We start from the raw sequence: 24,492 nt of genomic DNA on the forward strand, positions 1-24,492 counted from the left end.
GAAGTATCATTGGATGAGCATGTAGAATAAAGTGCTGTGTGTAGGAACATCTGGTCTGTACTGCCCCACCAAAAGATGCACCCTTCATAACCCCAACTTGAATTCAAACCTTAACAAGACAAGGAAGTATGAGGAAGTGTTCACGTACCTCATACGTGTACTCAACGTGCACCAGCACAGTGGAGGGCACTTTCAGCACCGTAGAAAATGTCCCCCAAAGTGGAGTAATTTTGTAAGCGTCAGGTACCTTTAAGTGGCACTGTTAAAAGTCGATGCGGAATGTAGGTCACTTGCTAGGGGAAATAAGTCAGGCAAGCAAGATGACAAAGTCTTCCAACAAGTTTCTTCTTGCTGTCAATTCATCTTCCACGGTCTACAATCTATTAAAGTAGCAATTCAACTGTGCAACAAAAATAACTCACTTTTGTTTGTCCAAAGTTTAAGGACATTGACAGGAAACTAATTTTACAAAGCATAAAAACGACCATTGCCTGTGTCACGTTCTATTCACCAAGTATCAGGTAGCCAGCATCATCATCAGTGAGGTTTTTAAATCTCCCAACCAAACCAATGAAAAGGAGCTTCACCAAGACATAAATTAAAAGTGTAATTAAGTTTTGTGCTGTGGTCAGGCAGTGTTTCTAGTTACAAGCCATTAGTGGCAACGTAGGGCGTAAAACCACTGTGTCTCACGCTATAAAGTAAGAGACCATGCCACACAGTGGGAGTTCAGCTCACTTGCACACAAGGGGGCTTCTTGATCATAAACTTTTAAAATTTTGACATTATGACGACAATGGCCACTCTACTGCCTCATTAGTTTTATTTTGTCTGGATCAGTAGCGTCAGGGTCATGTCTGACCTTCAGGTGGCTTCTACGTGGTCCTTTAAACCATAGTTTCTCAAACTTTTTCAGGCTGAGACCAGATTATAACTTTGGTCTCTCCTCAGGCCCCACACATACAATCAGTTTTGTCACAATGTTCAAGAAGGCATATGATAATGATAAAAAACACGAGTTTAATTAATATGTTTATGTAGCTATATTTTGACTGAATAACATCATCATAGTCAAACTCCTGTGGTTGTTGTCAGTTTTCAAATCGCAAATCTGTCATTTTAAGTGCAATCAATGCAACAACTGATTCACACACTGTCCCGCATGTCTTTTTGAATCAATACTATAATCCTAATTCTATATATTTCCAAGACATTGAAAAGAGAAGTTACACCCATGGGGGATTATGATGTGGGTGTTAAAACACTCTCGCACACTTTTTCCACTCTTATTGAACTCTTGACATCAAAAGCATCAAAGCCATTAATGACTACTGAGTCCCCCCAACACTTTTTTAAGCACTAAACAACTTTAAAATGCAGTGAAGTGATAACTATACATAAATATATAGACAGACGTTACATGCTATTGAGTTTAATGTTGGTTGTAAAGTCGTGAAGGAGCAAGAAAGGACCTCTGTTTTCTTTTTTAGTGTGAAACAATCTGTCACTTAACGATGTTGTCCTGTATTGATTGTGTGTCATTTATGTATGTATCATCAAGGATAACTAAGGGAAGAAAAGTCTGCAGGGGGAAATTTGTAGAGCTATTTAGTAGTCTGCAGTGTGAAGACAAATAGCACTTGAACTGTTCCCAATCGAGCCCCCATACTGCAGACCACCATGTCTGAGTCACAGCTCACTGACATCATCAACTGTGGATTGTTTGTGTAAAGCCAGAGAAATACTGCATACGTTATACATTCTGCAACAGAAATGCAAGCAAATCAAAATCAAATTTTAGAGATGCAGTTCCATGCATGTCTGCACCACTTTGTTCTGCTGAAGTTCAAACTGGATTGTGTTGGAGGAGAAATCAAGAAAAACATGAACCAGTTTTCTCTGGGTGGGAAAGAACTTTGTGGAGAATGACACCACTATATTGTTTTCAACAAAATTTGTATGTATGGAAATTCAGATGAATTGCTTAGAATAGAATATGAATTTCAATATTTTGGTAGCTCTTACTCATTATTTGTATACCATGTAAGTGTATATATTTGCAGTTCTTTCACATTAATGTGAGTGGCATTTATGTTTTTCACAAATATGATTCAGATTTAAGCAACAACTTTCAGAAATAAATGAACAAAAAATGTCTGTTAATTCTTTGTCTGCACCATCTTTAGTAAAATCTCACTAAAACCCCACAAAACCCTCCACTTTGCAACAGCCATCTGTTATCTTGCTGCTGTCAGCCTTATTGCAAATAAATTACATCTCCAACAGATTTCTGAGACTTTGGACGTATCATACAAATAAAAGTTGATGTAAAAATACAGGTAGGCACAGTTGCAGACTGGTCTGCACATATGTCTCACGGTTCTCAGAATACTGCTGAGAAGTATTTTCATTGGGGCAGAACGTTCCCCTCTCCAGTGTAAAACAAAACAACAAAATTAGTATTTACGTATATTGGGTCTGGCAAAATGATCTGACACATTTGTAGGTTTAATCAAATGCAAATAAATTCAAGAAACTTTTATTTTCGGTTTTCAAAAAGGACATAATGCTATTTTGTTTCATTTTGTTTTGTTTCATTTAATATTGTGTATATATATATATATATATATATATATATATATATATATATATATATATATATATATATATATATATATATATATACACTTGATATTTGAAATATATAGGTTCTCCAAAATCATGTCATAAATAAAGAATAGAAGTAGCAAGGCTACTTTTATCCTTCACAAGCCTTTGTTTTCTTCAGTTCACTCACATAGAAAGCTCCCTGCAGAGTCTAGTCGGGCAAACTCATCCATCTTGTTAGCCGGCGCCTCCACATTCCTTATGACAACAGATGGAAGTCAGGATTTTCTGTTACCACGGTTATATTGTCTTTATCTCTTACCTGCAGCACCATTCCCCCATTTAGTCACCCAGCTGCTCAGGCAGGAGGTTGTTTGTGGCTGCAGTCTCACAGTTTCAACTGCAGCGTGTGTCTGATGTGTATCTATTATAATAGATTATAAGCACGTGCCGTGGAAAATACAAAACCAGCCATTCATTGCAAAGTTGTACGAAGCTAGCAAAACACAAGAAACTAAAGACAAACTGCAGACTTTCTTAAATGGAGAAGCAACTGCAGTGCTCTCCAATTAGCTTGACATGCTTGAAGGAACTACATGAAATGTTTCTAGGGGAAGATTACTGTCTTCACAGGCAGTACAGTGACTTTAAAATATTAGCTCAAATTTTAATTACTTACGAGAAAGATTGAGGCTTAGTGGGACAATATCCAAGTTTCACAATTAGCAAAGAGAAGTACTTGGTATTACAAGGTTTTGAAAATGAAGGCAAAGCTGCGTGTGAGAATGTGTTGGCCATGTTTTATTTATTATTATTTGAGCAGCAGTAAAATTACACAGAAAGAAAAAAACAGAAACAGCAGACTTGCTGTCATTTGTAAGGGAACAAAACATTTTCTTCAAAATGCAATGTCTAGGCCAGATGCACTAAGTACCTCAGTTGCTATAAAAATCAAGGCAAATTTTAAGTGCATCATTTGCTATGGTGTGTGGACTGTGTTGGATTCCTTTGGTCTCAAGGTCATTTCAAAAACTTTTTGTATGCATCATTGGTGCATAAAAGAAGCATAAGAAGCTTGCCCTGTTTAACAGTAATGTCATGCGGTGTTGTGGATTTGTCTGTGTTGGATACAGTTTGCACTGAGGTACACACTAGTGTGAATACCACCTGAGAGTCAAGGTTGGAACACTAATAATATTAAGGACAGACGGATACCACAGATATAACATACAATAATGCTGAAATGAAGACCATCAACAATAGGAATCAAGTATTCTATGACAGTGCAATAAAGTATAATTAGAGACAATGACAATTTGGTTTTAAATCATTAAACAGTGTATTTTTTAAAGATATGGAGTGAAGACAACAAATGAATATTAGCAGGTAGAGTATTCCAGTCTAAGGGGGGCAATGAAGAGTTCAAGTATATCGGCGTCTTGTTCACAAGCCAGGGCAGGATTCAGCGTAAGATCAACAGTTGGATTGGTGCAGCGTCTCCTGTGATGTGGACTCTGTACTGTTCTGTCGTAGTGAAGAAGGAGGCAAACCTCTTGATTTACTGGTCGATCTACGTTCCTGCCCTGATCTATGACCAGCAGCTCATGACCGAAAAAAAAACAAAAACCCGGATATATGTATGTAAGTGACCAAAATAAGTTTCCACTGCAGGGTGTCTAGGCTCTCTCTCAGAGATAGGGTGATCATCTGCGAGGCACTCGGAGTCGAGCCGCTACTCCTCTATGTTGAGAGGAGCCAGATGACGTGGGTCACCCATGTCATTAGGATGCCTCCTCAACACCTCCCCAGGGTGGTGTTCTGGGCATGTCCCACCGGCAGGCGACCTGGCGACAACCCAGGACACGCTGGAGAGACTATATCTCCAAGCTGTCCTGGGAACGCCTGGGATCCCCCGGAATGGGCTGCACAAAGTGGCTGGGGAGAGGGAAGTCTGGGCATCCCTGGTGAAGCTGCTGCTCCCGTGACCTGACCCCATATAAGCAGGAGAAAATGGGTGCGAGGGTGGACGGACGGACAGCCATTTGGACGGACAGATAGTTGTGTGTGTGGGATGGATGGACGGACGGACGGACGGATGCCAATGACCTTAAGGCGTTCAAAGGGAACTATATAGAAAAGTTGTTCTGAACTTCATAGTATAGAAAGGGATTAACTTGTTTCAGACAATAAGACAAGTCAACATTAATATATTTAAAAAGAAACTAAAACAAGTTAAATCAACATCTATAATCTAAAAACAGTAATGATAGTCTTGATATAAAGTGCCGGTTGAGTTGTCTTTCTTTATTGTCTGACAAAAGTAAAATCATTGAACCATTCCAATTCAGGTAGTTGTAAACAAACAATGATTACATATTTTGACTATGAGTCAGGCCTTACTCTACAAATAAAATGACTCACATTAAGGAAAAACAACCTTGATAATTTGATGGGAATGAAAGTTGATGTCTTACCTGCGAAGATTATTTTATTGTATGTTACAAATGTCAGATTACATTAAATCCTTCTATAAGGAAAGAAAATAATACAGCTGTCAAAATAGTTGCTGTAATTGATAAGCCTTACTGTTGCGGATCATGGCAGCTGTTGTCTCTCCTCCCTCTAGTTGCCTTTACTTTCATCCTCTGTCACTCATTCTTAAATGTGGCGTTTTTTATTATTTTTTATTGCATTGCAGTCAGGGTTGTGTGTGTCATGATTCCATAAATTCATTTTGTAATTTCTGTTTATACTCTTCTACGGCAACCACATAATTAACTGAAATGAGAGCAAAAAAGGTTCTTCTTTGTCGTGGGCGGCCAAGAGACTTAAGAGTTTACTACACTGCTATTTGTCATCCTCGGCCATTGCTGCAGACAAAGAAACTGAACACCTCTATCCTTGTAAATGTACTGTCAAAAGAAACTCAGAAAGTAACGTGTGTGGTACTCATCCCTTAACTGGCGGGTCGTACAAAAGGAACCGACAAAGCAAGCAAAACACCTGAACAATAATGGAAATTCCTGGCAAAACAAAAGCTCACTACATGGTATCAGTCTACTTGTATTACTAGCAGCAAAGCAAACATGTTGGCTCGGAGAAAAAAATAAATTCAAATACAATAATAATAATAATAATGATCATGATAACAATAGCACAAAAGGATGGCAAGAGGGTGGGTGACAAGAAAGTGAATGATATGCATAGTTGAGACTCGATGACCATGAGCATATGATGTGGTGGTTTGCTGCAAACAAGAGAGAGCAAAAAAGATGTCATGAAACCACCAAGTGATATGAAAGTAACAGATCTTGGCTTTTAAAAATTAATTGACCATTACGCTTTACGCTGGGTGTTTGTGCATCACTGTGAACAAGGGACAAGGCAATCTCGTAGTCGGGGATGAGTGAATGATCAAACCTGCCAGAGCAAGTCAAAGATCAGGCAAACCAATAGGCAGGACGTGAGGCAGAATTGTGGTCGAGAATAGGCAAGAGATCAGGGCAGACGGATTTTAGGATTACTGGGTCAGATGAATGCGCATGGTTGGCAACAGGAATCGGCCGACAAGTAGAACAGAGTTCAAGCAGGGAGCAAACAGGAACGACCTGACAAAGAGTGACGGGAATGTGGAGTTTATATCCTAGAGGTGTGGTAAGGAGCCGCAGGTGCGGGCGATTCGAGGCGATTCCTTCAAGACGGGACGGGAGGAGCAGGAGCAGAGAGACTGAACCGTTCGAGGAGCCGACCAGAGTGAACATGTGACACTTGCTATTCGCAAGGTGAACGAATCACAGCAAACATTGTATTTAAAACAATTAATCATTTTTAGATGGAAAAAAAACATGGTTTGGATCAGGGTTCACCAAATCCGGTCTTCAAGGGCTCCTACCCAGCCTGTTTGAGGTGTATTCTACTACAAAACACCCAATTCAAATGATCAGCTTATCAGCAAGCTTTATTATGCCTGATAACGATCCTGATGACGTGAATCAGGCGTGTCGCAGTGGCGATGCATCTAAAACAGGCTGGATTGGTGCCGTTGAGGACTGGACTTGGTGACCCCTGGTTTAGATGGTGGGTAAAATTGCTTCATAAAGCATATCTGAATTCAGTGCAAACCTAGTAATTTTCTACCACAAACGCATTTTGATAAGTTACAACACTTCAAAGCTGGAGGAAATCAGTAAAAGCAATCGTTTACATGGACCACTCTGTTCTCCCCTAAGGGGAGTTGTCATCATGTGCTGTATTTAATCAGCCAGGCTGGCTTAATCTATTGATAAAGCTTTAGTCCAGACATCAAACTCAATCTACAGTGATTTGCATCAACAGCGAGTGTTTTTCAGTGTGAAATGTTCAGTTATAATGTTATAAATCCTGGCTGAGGACTTTATTGGACAGCAGTGGATAGAAAAGAATAACAGATCAGAAACCTTCATGTCGGACAAGCCACAGGAACGAGTCCTGCATTGACAGGAGGAGGTGGAGGTCCTTGCTGGAATAAACAAAAGCTGAAATAACTTGTAATTTATAACTCAGTGAATTCCCTGAGAGCACAGAGGAAGCTTGAAATAATCTATTGGGCAGTAAAAATGTTCACAGCAGTCACATTGTTCATACCAATCCCAGAAAATACAGGAAATTGTTTTCTGCTGCTGTTTTGTTTTTTGTTGACATGCAGAGCCAAGGTGAAGGACATTCTGTGGGCTCAAACACAAAGGCACATACACTAATACATTAAGTGGCATCAGCATCTCTAAAAATGTTTTAACTCAAAACTTTCTTAGATTTATTGATAGTAGATTTTTAAAGGAATATATGTATTATAAGAGCCCATTTCCCCACCTACATTGGTTTTTCGGCCAAACAGATATCACAGATAGGTAGATGTGGTGCAATCTGAAATATATATCTGTATGGTAGTTATATTACATGAATTATAGTCAATACTAGAAAGTAGAAGAATGGACATGTCTAGCCAGCAATCCACGCATTAGCCTAAGTGTGGAAGCTGGGCCCCCTCAATGGCTGCAATTTATATACATATATTTTTTTCATATTAATGTATATTTAATAGGTGTGTCTCTCCTCCAAAAACAATTTCAATCAATTACTTGTTACTCCCTTAATAATTAACTTTTCTTTTTTTCAATATCCATGCTTGCTCAAGTTTGTTGTTTTATGTATGTTTTTAGTTTAGTGGTACAAAGTAGAGTAGATGGTAGAGCAGCTAAAAGCACATGTTGGTGTGGCACAGGTGGTGTAAAGTGGTTTTGTTGGACTTGATCAAGGCACAGAGAGACTGATTTTACGCGGATGTGTGTATGTAGATGTAGAAAACATGCATGATCCGAAGTAGAAGGCGGCCTAAGTGCACACGCCAGAGCAAACAACTTTACAGTATCGACAAGTAGAAGTCTTCTTGCAGTTGTTTTGAAATGTACTTTACACAACTCATCTCCTAGCAGGTGAGAGTGCGGCTGAAATGCCCATCCACGGGGCGATCGGCTCAACCGGGGAACGGAGACGTGACAAAATGTCCACTTGAGGCAATTTTTGATAATGAAATCAGCCTCTTGGATGCAGTAAATTGAAAATAACACTAGGTTGGCAACAAAACTGAAAGCAAGCAGGAGACATTAGCTGGAATATCAAGAAAAAAAATTGTCAACTAGTCCATTTTGTCATTAAGAGAAGATTGCATATTTTGCAGTAAATCAAAAGCCTGAGGCAAGCTTCTTCATTTGTGGCATAAACAAGGTAAAGCCCAGCAGTGTGGCATTATTTGGGATATTAAAAGGAGGTATTTTACTGTGAGGAGGCTTAAACTGTTTATGCCGTTCCTTTGAAGCCTTCTGTGGCAGGACTCATCCAAGGCACTGGCACCCAGACAAAAGGAAAAACCAAAAGGTAAAACACAAGAATGAATGCCATTCATAGCCGGCAAAAGAAGCCACTCTGGTTTGAGCATGGGAATTATCCTAAGCTCCTCGGTCTTTGGCACATGATCCATTTGACAGTGCTTTACATGGTTAGAATACAGAATTGTAAACATCTGAGACTGGTTCTTCCTTCCCTAAAGCAGGCTTGTGAGTATTTCTTAGTCTTTATTCAAACAAAGCTCAAACAATGAGGTGCTATTGATGAGTAGGTTTGATATGTTTGCACAAAAAGTACAAATTAAGTAAAATGTCAACATAATATGCGACTAACAAGTAGGAAAAGATAGACAAAAAAACAACAACTGATAAAGCACTAAAAACAAGTAGGGAGAATTAGTCATTTACAAATAACAACGAGAAGACTAATACACAAAAGACATGCCTGTTAAGTAGAAAGAATAACAAAGTTAAAATAGTGGCTAAACAAGGAAGGATTAGAGCAGGAAGGATTATCAGGAGGAAGTAGGAATTTAAGAAAAAAAACGAAGAGTGCAAATAACAGCCAAGAAAATCCAACTTGCAAGTGAAACTTCTGACTTTTGATGTAAACGGTATGTGTCCAAGAAGTGACACGCATACACACCAAACGACCTCAATCTTTTATGGAAGTAGAGGGGTCATGGGGCTCATCTCAGATTGAAATAGGAATGAGACAGGAATAGGTAGAAATATTTGAGGAAAATGAGACGATGCTCCTCGATTTCCTTCTTTCATAGAAATGTCTACTAAAGATGCAATCACATCACTGCCGAGCATAACAAATGAAACGTCTTTGTGGAATAATGTCCACTTTAAGATTGTTTTTCCAAATGGGATTAATATTAAATCCACTATAACGTTTCACAGTTTTGCAGGCTCACAGACGATTGTGTGTGAGTTGTCTCCCAAGTACTCTTTGCCACCCGTGTCTTCATATTTGGCTTTTGATGGTGAATGGATTGGATCAGAACTGAGCATTCATATTGCAGATGCATCGGACACATATCCAAATTTATATCCACATATCATAAAGACCTGGTTTGAGTGTGGAAAACATTAGAATGTTACAGTTCATATTGCTTGAAAAAAAATCTGATACATTACAATTGATCTGCAGTGTAAATAACCTAAAAACTGAGAGCAGAAAACAATAGCTCCCAGGTGTGTGCCTCTGTGCACAACTCCTCCCTATGGTGCCGAGGGGAGACAAAGGGAGCAAAAAAAAAAGACCAATTGACAGAAAACACACACGTACGCACATGCACAAATTTAAAAAGAGTCACATATGGAAAAAAGTAAAAGCAATGATTAAACAATCAACAATCTTAATTTTTTTTGAGTTGTTGAAAATAAAAACAGTCTTTTCTTAGCTTACCTGCAATTGTAACACAATTGTGGTGAAATTCTGCAAGGTGCTATTGCCTTTTGACTTTTAATCTTGTTTGATTGACAGTAGCTAAGTAAAAGGCTGTCAGAAAACCGGAGTGGCCTAATGAGACAACCAAATGACACTAGCTCCACCAAGTACAGAGAAGACTATCCACTGAGGAATCTGTAAGTGCCTTAAAATTGTGTACTGGGTCCTAAAATTAACAAGGAGGCAATGCAAGAACGCAAGATTGGAGTGATGTGACTGAATTTATGGGATTTCACCCAGGGTCTCTCATTTTTCTATTGTCACATTGCAATCCACTTTTATTAAAGTTGAGGACAACAAAGAAAAAGTTGTATTTGAAAAATAGAAAAACACTGATCTAGACAGAAACTGTGCAGCTTTCTTTTAGTGGTTGTCTGGCTGACAGATGCAGGGTACAGTCATCTCTCGCTATTTCACAGTTTGTCTTTTGTGGCCTCAGTGCATTGCTGGTTTTTAAAAGTATTAAATATTGTGGATAATTGCGGTGCATCACAGCTTTTTGCGGTATCACTTGAAGCGTGGGGATTTGTCTGCATATGTGACTTCACCAATGGGAGCATGTTGATCTGTATCCTTGCTGGTTATTGGCTTGAAGCTGTAAGAGCAGTTCTAACCATGCTTTATCTCAGGCTAGAATGCCGGCAGAGCAGTATGACGAGGCAGGCTGACGAGCCGGTCAGTGAGCAAGTGTTGTGAGTCATCAAAGCAGAAGGGCATAGCAAGTTCGTGTTCAGTGAAAGGCAGAAGGTTGAGCAAAACAGAGTCCAGAGCAGATCATAAAACAGGCTTTCGCTAAACTGCCAGAAAAACATGTGGACAGGACGTCCAAATGCGACACACTGTTTTTTGGGGGAATGAGGGGATTGGGCATGGAGCTCAATGGGCAAGATGAAGTTGTGGTCAATGATCGGGAGCTCAGTCAGTGCTGGGGCGTTCAGGCTTGATCGTTGGACAGGCATTTGGTCAGGGCTGGCTGCGTTCGGGCTTGGTCGGTCAGTACACGAAAACAAGTTGGCAACAAGAGCAACAAAGCACAGCACACGAACACGGACGGGTAGCATACTGAGACGAACTGACAAGGGAGTGACTGATGTGTGGTGTTTAAATAGGAACTGGTTGATGAGCAGGAATAGGTGTGGGTAATTAACTCAATAGAAGGGGGGTGGCTGTGAATGAATGACATCATGGTATCCAGGGTGACTGATGGACTGTGACAGAGTGGTAAGGGCTGATGACAGGTGGCACGGCACGTGACATACACACAGGGCCGGTTTTTGCTATGGGCAATATGGGCGACCACGTCGGATGGTTTGCCCAGGGTGCAAAAGTACCCAGGACCGCCTCTGCATACACAGCAAATGAGGAAACAGGCATCGTGCGACATAGCAGATCAAGCAAACCGGAATTAGGCGGTATAGCAGAATGGCTGACATACGTGCCAAGTGCACACATGGACACCCTTATGTTTGAACCTGGTATTCATTATAGAAAATCTCTGTCGACCACAGAAGTCCAACAATAGAACACCGCTCGGGTTCAGATCGGGGGGGCCGTTCCTCCCAATCACGCCCTTCCAGGTCTCACTGTCATTGCCCACGTGAGCATTGAAGTCACCCAGTAGAACGATGGAGACCCTAGAAGAAGCGCTCTCCAGCACTTCCTCCAGGGACTTCAAGAAGGGTGTGTACTCTAAGCTGCCGTTTGGTGCATAGACACAAACAACAGTCAAGACCCGTCCCCCCCACCCGAAGGCGGAGAGAGGCTACCCTCTCGTTCACCGGGGTGAACCCCAATGTACAGGCGCCCAGCCGGGGGGCAATAAGTATGCCCACACCTGCTCGACGCCTCTCACCGTGGGCAACTCCAGAGTGGAAGAGAGTCCAGTCCCTCTCGAGAGGGCTTGTACCAGAGCCAAAACTATGTGTAGAGGCAAGTTCACCTATCGTCTGGGAATCATTCAATAGCGATAAACGAGGGATCACCGTACAACATAGTCAGATAGCATCTGACGGGAATACAAAGGAGTTCAACCGGATTGTGATTAAAACGGAGTAAATACACCTAGACTATAAGCACTGTTCCTCCGTGCGTGCTGGAGCCTATCCCAGCGGTCATTGGGCAGTAGGCGGGGGACACCCTGAACCGGTTGCCAGCCAATCGCAGGGCACACAGAGACGAACAACCATCTGCACTCGTACTCACACCTATGGGCAATTTTGAGTGCTCAATCGGCTCAAAGTCCAAAGCGCCAGACGTTGCACGTAAAATTTGCTGTATTTTTTCCACTATGATTCAAAACACTATCAACCAAGGAGTTAAACAAATATTTGGCTAAACTGGTGTTTTTAGCTCCAACCACAACTTCCTAATATAATATGGGTTGTTCTAACACAAGGGTTTCGGCATTATTCTGGTATTTTTGGGTGTTTTGGTATAGTCCTCCCCTAAGGAATAATATATATTTTTATTCAACCAATTGTGGACACACTTTAAGGTATTCCCTTCCACCAGGTAACTAGTTAACAACTAATATAGCCCTAGCAAGCAAGATGTTTTTGGCAGTAATAGGGTGTAGTGTGTGTGTGTGTATGTGTGTGTGTGTGTGTGTGTGTGTGTGTGTGTGTGTGTGTGTGTGTGTGTGTGTGTGTGCGTGTGTGGTGGAAAACAGCACTATGTAATCCAAAGATCTTGGTAAATATACATTTACATGGCACTGTACAGAAGCTGATATCTGATTGGACAGACAGAAAAGACATAAAACAACTGGAAGAGTCGTGCCCAAGACAGATGCTATGAAATATAGATAATGGACATTTGGTCATGAATTGTTACAATTTGATGTCCGTTGTGAATGAAGGTCAGTGCTGAAGGCCTAGAAGGCTCTGAGTACGCATTCCAGGTACATTACATATCAATTATAGTCAATACCACTACTTGAGTTGTATTCCTACCCACACTCGTTTGTCATCAAAATATGTCTGTCATACTTGCTGAATCCAGACACCACTTTTTCATGTAAATATGTCTGTCATACTTGCTAAATCCAGACTCCACTTTCTCAAGGCCCACAGTTACTTTGTCGATGTATCAGCTCCTTTTCACTCACCAATGTAATGTTCAGAGCTAATTCAATCTTTGCTCAAGGGCACTGAAACTAAAAAGCACTTGAGGCCACTTACGCCATTGTTACAGTGCCAACCAAAGCAGATCTGAACAAATGTGCTGCCTGCAATGGGACATGAATAACAATTAACTTGCAAGATTAGCGGAAATATTCCTTTTAAAGGACATACTGGGTGAATGCTGTTATCAAGTGTTTTCAAAGTCAGTGAAATGTTTTGCGTAATTATGAAAAAAAATACTTTGAATCCTAGTTCTCACAAGGGGTATCAATATGCACTTATGTGACACAAATCCATAGAAGACCAAATGTATAACCAGGGTTTGAAATGATCTTTTATACATATGTATAGCTGAACATTGACTAATTTGATAAAAAGTTGGAACATCACTACATTGTGCAACCACAGAGACAGCGAATGGTAAGGAGTTTAATCTTTATGACTGCTTATGCTAATAAGATAAGAAATCCCTACATGATCACTACCCTATTTGGTAAAGAATTTGGTAATTTGGTAAGAAGGCTTTACATAGCAGAAAAGTGCAGCATTTGAGAACATTATTCCACATTGACTAGTAAATAACATCAAAGATTAAATGACAATTTATTGCAGCAGAGATGGTGGTCATCATCACAACAGGATGTTGTGTGTAGCGCTCCAGGGCGTTTAGGATGAGAGTTGTTTGAAAAGAAAAGAACCCTTTAGTTAGATTAAAGTATCCCCCACCGCAGTGGTACAGACGCAGCATTAAATTTAATTACAATTCTTGCAGCCACACTTGGATGATTTCCTTGAAGTCAAAATAAATAAATGTTAAGAAACAAGCCAAAAAGGCTGCTTGCCAAGGCTATTTGCAGGTACATCCCCTCACATTCTGCTCGCTGACTTTCTCGATAAATTATTTTTCTTACCCTTTGAAGTGGGAATGGGGGGAGTACTTCCTATACCCGCCACAAAGAGGACACCATGTCGCTCTCAGGGGAGTCTCACATTAAAAATGACAGAACAAAAGCACAGCCACATTCATATTCTGCAGGCTGCTTGGATTTATCTCATCATAGTGAAAAAATAAATCTTTCAAGGGGCACAATTAGAGCAAGGGAAATAGTTAAAAGTTTTCTTAGAGAATGCATGATTATTACATGGTCTGAACTTTTAGGCACCCGGCCTGCTGATGACTTTGAAAGGAGTAAAAATGTGTCACAAGGCTCTCATAGTGAACAATATATTTGTGCTAATTGTCATTGTGAAAACAGGACCACAGAGATGGATTTGATCTAGATGAGTCTCAGAGACTAACACTTTGATGTTAATAATATATAAATTCCTGAAAATGTCAGACTTTATTAGTTTTATGCTGGACCAATTTGTATGTTTTTAATTTGATTGGCATGTTGCGCAACAAATGAGAGGGGGAGTGCACTGTGTTGCTACTGTGTGACGTTGACACTGGTGGGGGAGAACTGATTTACAACAGAAATTACAAAAATTAAAACCTAGTTTTTAATTAAACTATCATTTACAATATGCAGAAAGTGACCTGTATGTATTACAAAACATAATAACAATGAGAATAAAAAAAATATCATACCCTTTGGTTTTCAGAATCTGACCTTTAATTTCATATGTACTACATTTTACAAAAGTTAGCATATAGTTGTGGTGGAACTGGGTGCTGTCATCCTTGTCTCACCACTTTATGTTCTCCCATGAATCCCTTATGTTGTCTCCTGTGCATAATCAAGAGTGCCTTCTGGGCATTTCAAAGTGATTTATTAGTCCTTGCAAAGCTCTGAGGCAAGATATCTGCAGTACGTGATGCAGTGTTCTGATACCACTAAACAAGTCCAAGGTCGTCAATTGGTGGTGCAGCTTGAGTGCAGGATTCTATCTAAGGTTTTCCTTTAAATAGTTGTCAAGTAATGGTAAATCAATACCAGAGCAGAGGGATGATTAAATATTCTGTCTTTGACTAATGATGTAGGCGAGTGCTTCTCATGGTCTTGAAGTCTCACAGTAAAATCCCTGAGCATCAAACAAACACATTTCAAGCAGAGCATGTATTATCTGCAATCATGGCACCAGCCAGGAATAGGGCTAAAGGTGCGGCAGATATGGCGGCATATAAAGTGCTCCATCTATCTTCAATTAAAAGATGGCATCGATTCAGGACCATTGGTATGCATGGTAAAGTGGCACGCTTCCATGTTCTCTCTCCTTAGAAGGAAACAATTGTCCACTAGAAAAACCCCAGAAGCTTTCTGTGCACAAATTAATACAATTACAAACACATTTGCCATTCGAAAGGTGGGAACTTTGGATACAGAAGGAGCAACATAGTAAACAAAGATACTAATACCAATGCTCAATAATGCAACCCACCTCTCTTTCAAAGGAGGTAACATTGTACATTTGTCGCCACTAATTAACAAATGATTCCTAGAGCAGTGTATGTCAACCACGCGGCACACTAGTGTGCCGTGAGTGATCGTCAGGTGTGCCGTGGAAAATTATCCGATTTCACCTAATTGGTCTAAAAATATTTTTGGGAAACGAATTAACCAGGATATCAGCTCTGTGTTCATCCAAACATGCACAGGTGTCACACTAAGTGAGTAAAATATACTGAGATTGACATTTTGTACATGCAACTTTTCATATTATAACAGTGAAATCTTTCCAAAATATTATTGCACTTTAAGTGCACTTTTTATTTGAAAGAAGAAATATAAAAGATGATAAAATATGTTTTTGAGTTGATTCCTATTCAAGACACTTTGATAAGAATGGCTACGTCTTAACAGATTTTTGTTGGTGTGCCGCGAGATTTTTTCCAATGAAAAGGTGTGCCGTGAATGAAAAAAGGTTGACAAACACTGCCCTAGAGCTGGAATACTATCCGGGTATGAATTCATGTTCCAGTCCATTTGCCACGTCATACGAAGACATTTTCCATATTTACCATTGGTGGCAAAGCATTTCATAAAATATGACGAAGTTGTCTCAATTGGGGCATCTATGAAATATACTCTCTGGTCTAATTTACCAAGGATAATGATCATTTCCTAAAAGCAATTAGGCCGCCGATGACATTAAACAGGCACTTTACATCACCATCAGCACTTGAATCAGTCACAGCCTGCGTGTGTGTGCGTGTATATGTGTGTGTGTGTGTGTGTGTGTGTGTGTGTGTGTGTGTGTGTGTGTGTGTGTGTGCGTGTCCGTGCGTGCGTGCGTGCGTGTGTTTGTATTGTGATTCTTTCCATCGAGCCCAATCATAATGTACATTTATTAGTGTCAAGTAATGGCAACCGCCATTTAATGGATATGTGCTTCTAAATCATGAATTATTCAGGGGTCCATGACTGTGCTAATACCTCAGCTGCCACATTACACAAGACAGGATAAATATGGAAGAAACAGCAACTTCATTAATATTATTTTCAGCAATATTCATATGATGATATAAGCATATATTTGTAGATTACTGCGTTAATACCATCACTGATTTGTTCATGCTATGTTTTGATTAAACAATTAGTTTTTAATTTAACTTAAGTCATTAACTTGATGTTAATATTTACCCCACACAACAATTTCTCATATTACTTCACAAAAGCGAAATGAAAGGTGTATTCTGCCACTCACACAGACAATTAGGAAAGACTCCATATCACCCACAACCCTAATGAGAATTAACATTATAGAAAATGGATGGATGTTTAGCTTTTGACTAGTATTTAGCCCATACTCGAGGACAGACCCTACCTATATAGAGTCACAGCTCAAGTTTATTTTAAATTTGTCAAACACTGTGCCACAGAGTTTGTGTAAGTGACAGGCAAAAGGAGATATGAGGTATGAAAGAGATATTTCACCATAATGACCTACTGGCCATGTTTCCCGGAGCAAAGTGTTGCACTTCACTTTCATCCCCTTGCTCACATCAAAATCAGTAGCCTTGATGGCAAGTGGAATAGCTGCTACCTGCGTTCACTCTGCATGTCACAGTTTGCTGCCTGCCTTGTGAGGTCCAAAATACTAAATGAGAAACTGAGGTAATTTAAGGTGTTATCAATAGTATTAAGTTGAGGCAGTGCTGCAGGGTTCTGACTGTGTGGAACAAATGCCAGTTGTGTCTTTTTAAATGTAGTTTTTCAACCCAACTCATTGCCTTGATAATATTAACCCCCAATCCAATGAACAATTCAGTTGACTTGAATGTTCCTTACCAGGTGTAAAGTGGAATAGCCACTGTGTATAGTAGTATAACATAAAGTCAAAACCTTGGTGAGAGGAGGTTCAGTTTGGAGGGGGGTCCCCCCCCCCCACACACACACACACATGGCCTTTCAATTTTGATTAAAATGTGCACCTTGTACCAGCATTCCTAACCTTTAAAAATGGCTGTCCAAATTGATTGCCAACATTTTTAGCTGTAGAGGATGAAGCCAAAAACTACTGTATACTCTATATATGCATGCACTATGAATACTATGAAATAATCTATAAATACAAAAATAAATACAAAGTGTTTGTCCGGTATCAATCTTTTTGCTTTAGAAGACAGTGAAATCAGATGAAGAAAATTGGGGAAAAGTACTGTGCAAAACAATACTGTGAGCACTTACATTGGTTGTTATGTACTGTTTATTTTACCCAAGCTTTTTGTTTTTCTTCACAAAATGGTGAGGCATGGGCCATCCCATTCGTGTGACTTTGCCATTCGAACATGTATGCCTTCGGGGTGACTTCCTGAGCTGGGTACACAATAAATGAGCACTGGGAGTGGCCTTCTCCTCATGCTACACTCATTGGCATTGGCGTTAAGGCGGCTCCTCCGGGCGGGCCACAGTTCGCGCTTAAACACCGGGGATACCAAGAGTATACCATCCGCTGTGCCCGCTCTACAGCAAGGCTGAGAGGATGCATGATTGAGCCTGTCATGGAGCCCACTGCCACCTCAGCATCCCCTCCTCGCTCACCCAACTGAACTGAATGCCAAGAGCCTGCGGCTAGCCTTCCAGCAAGCACCACGTTGTTTGTCTCAAAAATTAAGACATGTAAGTTTAAGTACTTGCGGCCTGGAACCAAAATTTTAATCTTGCAAGCCTCAGTATGATTTCAAGAACTCATCATTGTAGTTTTCCCCATCTACTGTAGCCGTAGTTGGAAAAAGCACTCCTGCCGCTTGTTTGGGATCTCTAATATAGCACATGTTTAGCGTGTACATATACCTAATTATGTGTCCTTTTCATCAAAGCGAGATATTAACTCACTTGGACAGAAAGTTTATGTATTTTCATGACTTTCCATTGTAAATCCTTGGCATACTGCTGTGACTATGCCACCAAGATGTCTGCGCAAACAAATGTTCAAGGGGGATCAGTCATGTTATATCCAGAGCTATGATATCCAGAGCTCTAGTCGAGGCATGTAGAACGCAAGCATTTTTTTTGAAAGGGTGGCAGAGGTCAGATTGGGAGAAATTATGAAAACTTTGGAGGACTATGGAGAAAATATAAGCAATATAAGATAAAACTTTAAATTATAAGCAATATACAATAACATTTTAAATTGAGTATAGATAGATTAATTGCCAAACGGGTGGCAAAACATTTGGTAAGGGTGGCTGCTTCCACCCCTTTCAACCCTGTAAAAACCTTTTATGCATTACCTCTGAGTTATGTGAAAGTGAATTGTTGCAGATGTACATAGATCAGTAGCTGGGTTTCCTTCCATACCAGTTTATACAAAAAAACTATTTTCTTAACATTTCGATAAAGATCACGCAAGGTAAAGATGTTTCCATTGAAGAGTGTTTCGCTTCTGAGGTTTATTTTACGTGACGTTCCATTTTGCGGGATCTTGTACTTATAAAATTTCATGAAATGTTCTTGCGAGATTCGCTCTGTTGGATGATGGGGCCTGCGCACCCATGCAGTTTGCATGTTTATAGGCTGGAATTTTCTTTGCTCGGGAATTTCAGAATCCTGTATTTTGGCTTGCTGTTTTTCGTCTGCTAATTGCTGCAATGAATAAAGTAAACAAGTCTTGAATGTTGTTCTACCCTCCATTGACAGAGAAAATTTGCTTCTCAACTGTTCTCAAGTTCACCGTTTGCCGATGCCAGTGTCAATAGTGAAACGTGTGAAACTCAAATGGCTCAAATGAGCAGCTACTCAAAGGGAAAAAAAAATGATCTGTTAGAAATACAATACAGTACCAGTCCTGGCTGGATCCAGATGTGAGACTACTGAAGGCTAGATATGCTGCCACACAATGCTTCCCGAGCTTCATCTAAAAATGTGACGTCACCACCAAGAACATTACTACCTACCAGTACCAGTCCTGGCTGAATGCAGATGTTAGACTACTGAAGGCTAGGTATGCTGCCTTCAGCAGCACTCAAGGCAAAGAGAAAAGAAGCAGAAACTCTGCCTGCTCTTCCTCTGTTGCTCTTTCAACAACTACCTGAGTTGAGGCCATCAATGGGGAACTGGGTTCTTGAACAAGAAAACACAGACTACTGTTCACAAAACTGACCTGGATTCCAAAATTCCCAAGCTCTTACATTGTGAATAGTTTGTGAACCACACCAGGGTGGTGGAACATATCAAGAACAATGATGACTTCAGAGGAGGTAGAACATCTGGTGGACTGTGAAGACCAAGGGGATGGTAATGACCTTAAAGAAGAACAGACAGTCTCTCACCCCCTTGTACAAGACGAGGTGCAAGTATCTTGAGGGCCATCTGGAGCGCAAACACCAACATAATAGTGTAGAACAGCAGGGATGTTCATCTAAAGACTGCTCAGAAGATTGTAGGGAACAGCAGCAGATGCAGACAAAGGACTCTCAGCATTATCAATAATCCATCCGCTCCGATCAGGCAAGAAATTATGGAGCATCCAGAGCAGTACTGACAAATTGAGGACCTTAGAAAAGCTTTCCCTCAAGCTGTTATAATCTTAAACATTAACAAACCCTCCTCATTCCTGTATGCTGAACACGTTATTCTTGAACACTTGTTTTTGTTAAGTTGTAAATATGATTTTAAATTCAAACCTCTTTTCAATCTGCTGGATCTACACATTTACTGCATCCATCTTTTCCAAGTTAAACAGTGAATAAGTATCACCTTTCTGTCTGTCATATTTATTTTATTGTTCTATTTTTTTCATAAGTCCTGGGACTGACTGGGCTACCCTAGGAACTCTGCTAGTGTATTTTGGGGCATATCATACCGATATGAGTCTTTGTATAACAACATTCCGTTTAATATGTGTAATACACTCGTGTGTGTAAGTGGGTGAATGCACTGAGAATATGTTATAGAAACAAAACCTGAAGAAACAATAAAATGCATATATTAATGTGAACACGAGCAACAATCTCTGTGCTGCAAAAATTTATTTTCCCTTTGATGCCTTGCGCACTTTAACCATGACACCTTCATTGATTATTTAAAGACTGGCAGCATTTGTGAAGGTTTAATGGTCGTTAATGTACTTTGTCTTTTGTAATAGAAAAGGTCACCCGATTAGAGAGACTGCCTTCTGTAATAGAAGGATGTTTACATGGGCACATTTGCTTCCAGGCAGCAGATATCGTGGGACATTCCAGCAGTAAAAGTTAACCGGGCAAATTTGACAGGAGAACTCTCAAGGGTATGAAGAATTAAACTTTTAGCCTGTGACATATTCTCACAGACAGAACAAGTGACAAACAAGTTAATGTTCATCTAACCTGACAGATGCTCTATTTAAATAGCAGTGTATCAAAGTGTGAGTACACCTGTCATGATATGTCAAAGGGAAGCCCATGATTAATTTGAAGTCAGTCGGTACTTTGTGCCTAACTTTCTGCACAGATAAAGTAATATTTTTCCAACGTTAATGCAACCAAAATGTTTATTTTCTTTCATGCACATATTAGTATGTTTGAAGAGCTATATTTGAACTATTGTTAATGCTTACAGACAGTTGTATTTTCCATTTGATCGCTCAAAATATTTGAGAATAAGAGCAAAAGTAGCACAACTAACAGACAATAGCTGTCACACAGAAGTGAATCGATGTTTGAAAATTATATGTCTAGTTCGATGATGGACGCAGATTCATTTGATGCTTTTTACAGACTAGAACGGAAATACTTCATTTCAATGCTTTGCTATCAAAGTGATCACAAAGAGCCATTTGTTTTTGTCATTTGTGACAGGTGGAGTGTCAGCAACAAGAAAGTGGCAAACTCTAACTTTGTACATTGAGAGTCAACAGATTGATGAGAGCTAAAACAACATGTATGCTTTCACAGGAAATTGAATTGCATTGTGACAAGCCAGCAATTCCTGGTTATTCCACTCAACCATTTTTCAACCACTTATCTTCATTAATTTTGTGTCTGAGCGATAGCCTATCCCATCTGAATTCACCAGTCAATAGCAAGGCATATACTAAATACAGTACTCTGGATCTATCTGTACTGATCAGAATGTTTTCTCATTCATAATTTCCCGCATGCTAAAATGAACATATATATTCTTTAATATATATCATGATACACACCGGTCATGGAATTCGGCTTGGTTACTTTACTGATACTGATTCTTTGTTGCAACAAATGCAGTGTTAAAGCTTACCAAATGTATTTAATATTTATCTTTTTGCGGAGGGCTAAAAGTAAATTAAACCTTTTATTCCATTTTAACAGAGAAGTGCTAGAGCCAATAAAAACAATTGATGACAACGTTTTTTTTTTTTCTTTCTGACTTAAAATGTGCACTTGTCATTTTCAAACAATTACTAAATAATATGCCAACAAAAGTCCAAAGCTGCTGGACTCACTGATAAAGCCACTTTTTCAGGCTTCAGGCCCTTCCAACAATGCCACCCACTGTCAGAAACATATTAAGGCTGATTGGGGAAGAGCAAGCCTGTGGTTCAGAGCCATTAGCCACATACACAACAGCGATGGCATGAAGCGCTTATATAATGTTTTGTTTTTTTTTCCTTTTAGCCACTGGGCCTCAGCTCTTGTTTACCCCCTGAGCATAGAAGGATACAAGAAGAAAGGGGAAAGACAAAATATCAGGTGAACACTGAAAAAAACTGTAAAAGGCTGTCCACTGACACTGTTAAGTGAAAGACATGATAAACCATGGCTGTCAACTTTTGACCAAACTATAGAGTGAGAAATTGATTAGTCCCCAGTCAGGTAGCCTTGGTTATGGAATGAAACCTTGTCAACAAAGAAAATCAGTAAAAAAAAATGTCCTAACCAAGCCCATAACATTACAATGCACTGAAATCATGTAAAATCACTCAAATCAATGGGGACGATGTGGGTCAGTGGTGGAGTGTTCGCCTTTCAACTAAAAGGTTATGGAATTGATCCTCAACCCTGGTGACTGTCAAAGTGTCCTTGAGCAAGACACTCCAATTTGCTCCCAGTCTGGAGCAATTGCATGGTGCCTTAAGTGGGAGCAGCCTCCCATTGGTGTATGAATGTGTGTGAATAGGTGAATGTGAGGCATTGTAAAGCGCTTTGGTGTAAAAAAAGTGCTATATAAGTGCAAGACCATTTGCCAAAATCAAATCATTTTGATTTTTCTGTTTATTTTTTTTAGATAATTGTGAAAATGCATACATTTTCCATGACTGAATGAAACTTTATTTTTTTACATCAACATTCTTCTTTCTTTCTTTCATATACATATAACATGACATTTTAATGGCATGAGGAAAAGGGTCCCCGAATGAAGCTAAGCATCTGTGTGTTGCCAGGTCAATAACATAATAACCAGCCAGTAAGATATTACGTTACTGGCCAAAAGTTCTTATGTTATAGGTTATTGGTCATTTGTTACGTTCTGGACCTATTACATTTATAAAAAGGCAAATTTATTGTATTATGGGTCGTTATTACAGTATGGGCAGTTAATACGTTATGGGCTTTTCCAAGTGTCACAGATCATTTTCTAGGAATGGAATAGAGAATTAACTATACACATTTATGGTGTAGGCCAGAAATAAAAATACCCTCATTGAATGATGAGCAGCCACCACTGGTACTGACCCGCTGTTTTATTTCCAGTGCAACTTGTTGACTTAAGTGATATTTTACTGGTTTGCTTAACCGATTCTGTCCGGTGCGGTACCAGACTAAGTGGTCACAGCCAAAGTAAGGCAATGCAGGAAGGTCAAAGACGCAGTTTACACAATCAACTATATTCCATTAATCTGAATCTCGAATTAATCCAAATTATAATAAAATTGGAACCTCCTTTGCAAGGTACTATATTTGGTGACGCATGTTGCACTGAGGAGAAGAAGGTCTGAGGTCTTTTTTTCCACTTTTGATCTTCACCGAGTAATGTTCTCAGTTCATAAGCTTGATGGTTGTATACACTTGCTTAGTTAATCAAGAGTTGTATTCTTGTATGACGCGTGCACACATTGTTTTATTGGACATCCTTTGTCCATGTGAACAATTTTGGACCTGATTGTTTGCCCCAGTTCAACTTGACTCCAAAAGAGATGGGTACTCTGAGCTGATGTTTGGTGCACAGGCACAAACAACAGTCAGCAACTCCCGACCTATCCCCACTGTAAGTCAGAGGGAGGGTACCTTCTTGACCACTCAGGTAAACTCCAACTTTGGCCTACAAGCGCCAAGATGGGATGCAAAAAGTATTCCCACACCTGCTCTGCCCCTCTCACAGTGGGCAAGGATTAGGGGAGGATGACGATTGCTTCCTTAGCCCTATGTCTAATTGAAACTTCAGTGCTTCATAAATGAGCTTGTGTTATTTCGCGACCAAAAAGTGTCTCTTGAGTTAGCATCTGTAGCTTGGGAGCGGGGAAAAAAAAGTTTGTCGGAGCTTTTGTTAAGGTATATTTAAATAGGGTATCTCTGTATTGCGGATTTCACTTATTGTGGCGGTAGTCTGGAACATATCCCCTACAATCGAAGGGGTCATTTGAAATGTATTGTTTAATTTTTGGGTCAAAGTTTCAAATATTACAAAAAAATTGATTTAACCTTACAGTCGGTGAGTTAAACTTCTTAAATGTTAAATGACATACAATTTTAGAGCCGCATCTTTCTTAGCCTTTGATTCTGACTGTGCATTATTAGAACTCTGGCACACACTGCCAGACTTGCTCTGACAGAGCCATCACTTTAGCTCCATTACTCTCTGTCTGCTCCTTCTACCAATAATGCCACTGCATCCATTGAGCGTGATATTAATGGAAAATGATATGCTTGTTGGCAGCTGAGTGTAGCTGTACTGCAGTGACCCATATCATGTTAAAAGGAAATGGAGGAAGCAAGGGTAGCAGCAAAAGAATCTTCTCCTTTTACAGCTATTCAAACTGATGACGGTGCTATTCTTTGGCAGAATATGTATGGATGACT

At 39.8% G+C, this 24,492-nt stretch overlaps 1 long non-coding RNA gene across 1 annotated transcript in view; it reads left to right on the plus strand.

The window, feature by feature from the left end:
- LOC147062619 (uncharacterized) overlaps positions 1-24,492 on the plus strand; it is a 62,279-nt gene that overhangs the window by 30,089 nt on the left and 7,698 nt on the right. The window contains exon 2 of the long non-coding RNA XR_015067717.1: positions 22,090-22,164. This is a non-coding gene — a long non-coding RNA (uncharacterized LOC147062619). The remainder of the gene's footprint in view (positions 1-22,089; positions 22,165-24,492) is intronic.

Source organism: Syngnathus leptorhynchus, chromosome 1 (assembly GCF_054491065.1).
Source record: "Syngnathus leptorhynchus isolate UIUO chromosome 1, UIUO_Slep, whole genome shotgun sequence".
In the NCBI taxonomy this organism is placed as follows: Eukaryota; Metazoa; Chordata; class Actinopteri; order Syngnathiformes; family Syngnathidae; genus Syngnathus; species Syngnathus leptorhynchus.